The sequence below is a fragment of the Bison bison genome, unplaced genomic scaffold (genome assembly GCF_000754665.1).
Source record: "Bison bison bison isolate TAMUID 2011002044 unplaced genomic scaffold, Bison_UMD1.0 scf7180017864274, whole genome shotgun sequence".
NCBI classification, from domain to species: Eukaryota; Metazoa; Chordata; class Mammalia; order Artiodactyla; family Bovidae; genus Bison; species Bison bison.
This window is the reverse complement of record NW_011494846.1, coordinates 1159839-1167839: the sequence shown is the minus strand read 5'-3', so window position 1 is coordinate 1167839 and position 8001 is coordinate 1159839.

The window sequence follows — 8001 nt, the reverse complement described above, 5'->3', positions numbered from 1 at the left end:
GTCATCATGTTGGAGGCTTAGCCTGGCCCTCTCTTTACCGAGCATTTGGCCTTGGGAACAATGGGGTTGGACTTTCAGGAGGAAAACGTAGCCAGTTCAGCACATCACCTGCCCAGCGGCATGATGCTAGGCAGGGAGGAGAGAGAGAGCGAAGGCACATCTCGCCTTCTCCTTCTTTTGGTGGGCTCCCATCTAGTCCCACAGAGCCAAAAAAGCAAGCCTAGCCGGCCACAGCCAGTCAGTTGCGATCCTGAGCTAACCCTCCTGTAAGGTCAGGAAGGAGATGCAGGCTCTGAGGCTGAAGGAAACGTCTGGACATTTGTAACAGACCATGCAAGCTCAAAGAATGTAACGTTGCCTTTAGCTGGGGTGATCAGGGGAGAGACCAAGAGCCAGAGCAGAAAATACATAGACTTCTTTATCAAAGCCAAAGCTTCAGGACTCATTGGCTAGTAGTGAGAAAGATGATTTGAAATGACGAATGTGCTCCCAAATCTAAGCTATATGACTGCCAATTTCAGTGGGCCTCTCGGGAGAGATTATTGGGAGCCTTTAAATCTGATGGGTCAGGCCCTTTTTTAGATTAAGCATCTCAAAGATGAGAAAGGATGTCTGTCCCAAACTGGGTTGCCCGGGTGAGCGCGGCATGCCTTCTGCAGGGACAGCTCTAGTGTGTCAAAGAAAAAACTATTTTTGACACTCGTTAGAGATGGTAAGGAGCTTCCCAGGTGGGGCTAGTGGTAAAGAACCCTCCTGCCAAAGCAGGAGACACAAGAGACGCAGGTTTGATCCCTGGGTCAGGAAGATCCCCTGGAGGAGAACATGGCAACCCACTCCAGTATTCTTGTTGGAAGAATCCCATGGACAGAGGAGCCTGGTGGACTGCAGTCCATAGGGTCGCACAGAGTCAGACATGACTGAAGTGAGTTAGGGTGTATGCACATGCACACAGAGACAGTAAGGCTACTAAGATGAGGTTTGTGGTAGGGGAGAGAGACCAGGCTAAACTCTGACTCTAACAAGGACAGTGGGGATCCGTAGCGAAGGGGGAGGATGTGGATCAATGGATGGAAAATGACTAAGGAGAGTAATCATGGGTAGGGGACTTCTTGCAAGACTGACTCAACAGAACCCTTGCTTAAGGCAGGCCAGCCTGATATCAGCATGATATTGAGGGTAGCCAGACACTTTTGGGGAGTTTTCACTAAACTGACTTCATAGGACTCTTACTCAAACTGGATTCTGCAAGCATGGAGAAGGAAGTCCAAGGTTATCCCTAGTCCAGTCAAGGGCTCTGAGGAGGCTGATTAGAGTTTCATCAAATAGAGGGTCTTTGTCAACAACCCTGAATATTCATTGGAAGGACTGATGCTGCAGCTTCAATACTTTGGCCACCTGACTTGAAGAGCTGACTTGTTGGAAAAAGACCCTGATGCTGGGAAAGATTGAAGGCAGGAGGAGAAGGGGGCAACAAAGGATGAGATGGTCAGATGGCATCACCGACTCAATGGACATTAATTTGAGGAAACTCTGGGAGATAGTGAAGGACAGGGAAGCCTGGGGTGCTGCAGTCCATGGGGTCACAGAGAGTCAGACATGACTCATCGACTATACAAGGGCCCTGCTGGGGGATTTGGCTAATGGTGGAGGGGGAAATGTTTCTGAATGCAGCACTTTGGGTAGGGATAGAAACTGCCCCAATTCTAGGAACTGAAAGAAGTTTCAAGTAGCTAACTTCTTACTTGGGGAGCTTTTATTGACAAGAGCGGTTTTTCCCATGTTCGTGAGCCCAATAGCAGCAGGAACAGCAACAAAGCAACAGTCTCCTGTGATGAAAGCCAGGGGTATAGGAGATGAAGTTGCTAAGCCAGCCCACCAGGTGGCAGAGTGAGAGCAGCGTGGCCACCCCAAGAGGAAACCATGATGGTGGCCAAGGGCGGTGGAGGGCCACTCAGGACCCGCAGGGGTTGGGTCTGTGTTTGTTCCTGGCCGTATTTGGTGGGGGAACTCAACGTGGGATATTTAGATTTGTATCAAGGCTGTCACTCATGCCTTCGATTATGTGGAACCTGAGGAAATAAGTTATACTCAATACTTGTTTACGTTAGTAAAAAAAAAAAAAAAGATGACAATCATTTTGGAAAGATTGTGTCTGCTTGAGTAAATAGTAAATAGGAGCTGACCCATTTAACTGGGGCTCAAAGATCACTGTCAAAGAAAGTGAGGTTGCTGACTTCTCCGCCAGTCTGATAGGAACAACTCTGTCTTCCTGTCTGTGCTCTGCTTCGCTCCCAGCCTGTGAAAAAGGAGTCTGCTGAGAGCTGGGGCTGCCTCCAGGGGCTCCCCGTCTCCAGTTCCCCAGATACAGCTCTGCTCAGAGAGCAACGGCAGATGAAGAAGCAGCTCCATTGCCCACGGCAGCCCCATGTGGGCAGCATGTCACTGCCTTGGCTCTGGGGGACCCTGGAAGAGGAGAAAAGGAGAATACTTGGAGCTGGGCTACCCCGAGGCCATGTGGAGAAGGAGGTAGCTTCTCCTCAAACCACAGTCCAGTGGCAGACTCCGTTATGCGGGATCTTTCAACTAGGCCCCCTCCTGCAACCTCTTCTACCGCCTCTCCCCCTTGCCTTTTTTGCCTTATCCACTGTCCACGGGAAGGAAGAGTATTTATTGAGCAGAAACAAATGCTACTGGTAATGCTATGCATACTATATAGCGGGCTTTGAAACAATTATTAACTCATTGAATTCTCACAGCAAACCTATGAAAACATCATGCACCCACTAAGCAGATGAGTAAGTTAAGGCCCCTCAAGGTCAAACTACTTTCCTAATACTGTAGAGCTTGTGAATGACAGAGCCTGGATTTTGATTCACATCTGCCTGACTCCAAAGCCCTTCATTATTGTATTGTTTTATAGGTGTTGCCCCTCCCAGGACTATTTGCACTTTTTTTAAAGGGAGCCAGCAAAGAGCAGGCTTCCTAGTTGGCACGGTGGTAAAGAACCCATCTGCCAAGAAGGAGACACAGGTTTGACCCCTAGGTCAGGAAGATCCCTTGAAGAAGGAAATGCCAACCCACTTTCCAGTATTCTTGCCTGGAAAATTTCACGGACAGAGGAGTCTGACCGGCCACATAAGATCAAAAACAGTTGAACACGACTTAGCAATGTAGCAGCAGCAGCAAAGGGCAAGACTAAAGATAAATACAGCAATCTCTTGCCCCAGATATCTGCAACCTCACCCATGTCAGATTAATTTTCCCAGTGTTTGTATCTTATTTTTTTCCTTTTATTTGTTTGTAGATTGTTTTTGCCTTTAGCTGCACTTGATCTGGTTTCTGGATGTGCCTTCCTTGATTTTCTTGCTATATACCATTGTAGGGATGAAAACATGGGATGCATCAAAGAATTTCCATGATTCTAATTCAACATGCTCCCACCGGCCTGGCACACCGGTGACACGTCTAAGTGGCTGAGAGCCGCCAGCGTGCAGTGTCAGGGACCACAACGATGTCACTGTCACCATCAGGAGGATGTTCTCATCCTGCCCTCAGCTCCCCTGTCACAGCCTAATCTCTCCAGAAAACCTTTCTTCATTTATTACAATGGTGGGATGTGTTTTTAAATAAACAACCATTTTAATGATCCCGCATTTGGAAACTTCCAAATTGTAGACTATCGTATTCATTTCCTAAGGCTGTTGTAACGAAGTACCACAAACCGGATGTCTTAGAAGAACAGAAATTTATTCTTTCACAATTCTTGAGGCCAAAAGTTCAAAACCAAGGTGTCAGCGGGGGCTGTGCTCCCTGCCAAGGCTCTATGAACAGCTCTGTCCTGGCCTCTTTCTAGCTTTGGTGGTCCTGGTCATTCCTTGGCTTGTAGATACATCACCCCAATTACTGCCTCCATCTTCACAGGGCACTCTCTCTATGTCTGCATCCAGGTTGCCCTTGTCTCAGGGACACAGTCTTAGGAGTTAGAGCCATTCTAATCCAGCGTGACCTCATCTTCACTTGTTACATCTACAAAGACCCTGATTCCAAATAAGGTCACAGGCGTGGGTACTGGGGTTAGGACTTTCCAGGAAGAATGGAAAAGAGATCTTTCCAGAGAGAATGAAATCATGCCATTTGCAGCAACATGGATGTCATCCTAAGTGAAGTAAGTCGAACAGAGAAAGACAAATACCATACGATATCACTTATATGTGGGATCTAAAAGATGACACAATGAACTTATTACAAAACAGAAACAGACTCACAGACATAGAGAACAGATGTGGTTGCCAAGGGGGAAGCTGGGGTAGAGAAGGGACGGTTTGGGGGTTTGGGATTAGCAGATGCAAACTGTTAAATATAGAATGGATAAACAACAAGTTCCTGCTGTATAGCACAGCGAACTGTATTCAATCTGCTGTGATAAACCATGAAAAGAATATGAAAAATAATGTATATGTATATCTGGACACATAACTGACTCACTTTTCTGTACGTAGAAATTGACACAGCACTGTAAATCAACTACACTTCAATAAAATAATTTTTTTAAAACAACGTATTTTTTCAGGGGATGCAATTCGACACACAGCTACCTTTCCAAACGCAAGGCCATTAGTAATTGATCATGAGATTTTCTGCTGCGTACCCATCACAACCCTTCTCCGAGTGGCTGTCTTGACTACATCTGCAAGCAATCAGAGTCTGCACCTTGGGTGAAGGTGACTTGGCCTCCTGGGTCCCACTGAAGGGATGCATCTGTGATAATGACCGTGAGCTTGTGGGTGAGATCGCGCTGGCACCCTCAAGTCCATGCCGGTAGCTCTCTTATTCATGAGGTGAGCCCCCTGAGAGGTCGCCCTGGATAGCCCTGTCGCCAGGCCATCTCCTTCTTGGCTCAGCAGGTACCGTGACACATGACCACAGCCTTAGATTCACAGAGGAAAACGTCCCGCTGCTTTTTTCTGAGTCCACAATCCACGTGCTCTATAGCATGGCCTGGTTCCAACTTCACTCCATGCACACTCCTCTCCTCCCTCCACTCCCTGCAAATTGGAAATAGTGATACACAGCCACCTCACAGGGCTGTCGGGCCATTTAATTAATGTTTACAAAGCACTCTGAGGTCTTCGGATGGAAACTGCTGTGTAAGTGCAAAATTATTATTAGTTCTCAGCCCCCTGTCCCTTGACCTCTGGCATGGGCTTTTGTTGTTCCTGAATGGGAGCTGTTTATGGGCTGTTCAGCTGGCTCTTTAGGGTGCATAGGCCAGTACATACGCATTTGCAGACTTTTTTTTTTCCTTTGAGAAAAACATTCCAACTCGGTGGGATGTCTTGCAGGTTTTCACCATCTGAATGTCTCCCTACTTATCTCTGCTGAGTCCTGAGATCTCCAAGAGCAGATTGTAAACAGGCTCCATTGGAAAAGAGGGAGGGAAAAAGGTCATTTTGAAGAAACGGCCCCTCCTATAAAGAAGAATCAAGCGATATCTCCTTGTCAGGCAAAATCTGAACGAATCACTCAGGGAAGTCTGTCTCCCTTGCCCCGAGGGATTCTGTGCATGTTTATACACCGAAAGGAGAAAAGAATAGTAGATTTGCTTTCAGTGCCCAAGTTTCACTTCCTTCCTTCGCCTGAACTTCTCAGGAACCATGGAAACAAACATACCCCGCCTAGAGGCTGTTTTCCTTCTTGTCTTTGTTGCCTAACTGTGCACTTGCCTGGGATCCCGTGGGGAGAATGAAATGAAGAAGTGGTAACGAGAAAAGATGTCTGCAAGTGAAATGCCTTGTCTCTGAAAGACAGAATGGGGCTCGTGTGTCATTCCTCAAGCTCTGGGGCAATGAACAATGACTTAAGGCACCATTTTCCTTTTCTCTAAAACGTATTCATACTCATCCCTCCGTATCCACGCACAGCCCACTAGGTCCCTTCAAGGTGTCTTTTGGTTTATCTTAGTGCTGGGTTAGCAGGATCGGTTAATCAACTGCTGGAAGATTTTATTTTTAAAAATCGCTAAGGGACCATCATGCAACACATAATCCGTAGGACAAAAGTCTAAAGCCATGGGACCAATGAAAGAAGCAAGTGTTTGCCATATCACAGAAAAAAATAAACCAAAAGAACACACATGATATACTTTGTTTTCTAAGTCAGCCAATCAATGATTAAACGTGATGTCAAATTATAGAAGGGGGAAAGCAGGATTATTCTGAGGGGACAAGGAATTTGAGGCGGGCCTGCGAATAAGGATGGCTAAATCCAGCTTTAACCAGCTGGTTAATCCTAACGTCTATGATTGCAGGAGCACCAGAGCCCCGTTGGCTATCGAGGTGGCTGGGACACATAGATGCCTTACCTGTGGTCTAAGGTGATAAAGTTCTGCAGGTTATGTAGAGGACAAGATGGAAGGGGTTGTTTCTTTCCATTCCATTCTTTTAAAAGAAAGGAGGGATTGACATACACATACTATTCATACTGTGCGTGAAATAGGTAACTAATGAGAAACTACAGTACGGCACAAGGGGCTCTACCTGATGTTCTGTGCTGACCTAAAGGGGAGGAAATCCAAAAAAGAGGGATGTGTGTATATCTGATTCACTCTGCTGTGCGATAGAAACTAATACAACATTGTAAAGCATCTACACTTCAACAAAATTAGTTAAAAATATAAAAAGAGGAAAGGAGAACTAAGCAAAAAAAAAAAAAAAAAATCAGATAGATGGGTTAGAGAGAGCTAGGATCAGTAAAAGAAAACAACAAGACTGAAAATTGAGATTATAATGTGTAGGAAACAGCTTGTTTCCATCCTCCTCTTTTCTCTTCCGCTGATGCTCTGCTTCTTTGGACTTTCATCGACCTCCTGGATGGTCTTCCTCTTCCCATTTCCCCCAGCTCTTTCATTTCATCCTTCACTTTGCTTTCCTGGCTACTGTCCTAGAAATGAATCTATGGCTCCCCAAGTCAGAATCATTCCATACTGCTCCACTGTGCAAATCCTCTGTGACAACTTGCCCATCTTTCATGATCACCTTCTTCCTACTTATCCTAGACTGTGGGTGACCTGTACCTACAAAAACCCTCATACAACCCTCTGTTCAAGTGTGTTCTGTACCTTTCTACCTTAGAGATTGTGCCTCTGCCATTTCCACAACCCTGATGGTTACTACCACTTAAAACCCTGCTTATCTTTCAAGGCCAAGAGCAAACACAATTAGCTCTATAAATCTTTTTAAGGTGCCCCAGAAGGAATTGAACACCATCAGTCCTTTTCTGTGCCCCCACTATTCTTTGTATAATTCCCTAATGCTAAGTAAAACAAGTATCTCTGCATATAGCTCTGAGTCCATTTCTCCTTCTACTAGATTATAAAATTCTTGAAAGAAAGGCCTCTACCTTGCTTTTTCTGAGTATTACATAGAGTGCCAGAGTACATGCTCAACAAAGATGCTTTTGCTTAATTTCACCCATTCAGCACACACAGAGAGACACTACAAAAGGCACAGGGTAGAATTTTAATTTCTTATGCAATTTAAAGGCGAAAATTAAAAAAACACATCTGGTCTTGGAAAGATAATAAATAAAATTAATACAGTGTCTGACCAAAGAACTGATTGATTTTATCTTAGGAACCAGTTAGGACAAATCTGGCTGGCAAACCATCAGTCGAAAAACTATGGAAGACAACTGCTGTTGAATTAAGCATGTGTGCACGCTCAGTCGTGTCTGACTCTTTGTGACCCCATGGACTGTAGCTCACCAGTTTCCTCTGTCCATGGGATTTTCCAGGCAACAATACTGGAGTGGGTTGCCATGCCCTCCTCCAGGGGATCTTCTCAACTCAGGCAATGGGAATGGATCTTCCCAACCAATGTCTCCTGAGTCTCCTGCACAGCAGGCAAATTCTTTACTGCTGAGCCATCTGGGAAGCCCAAACAGCATCTACCCTAAGATTTTTAGGCCTTTGACTATTTTACATAGGGAAGATAGAGTGTTAAA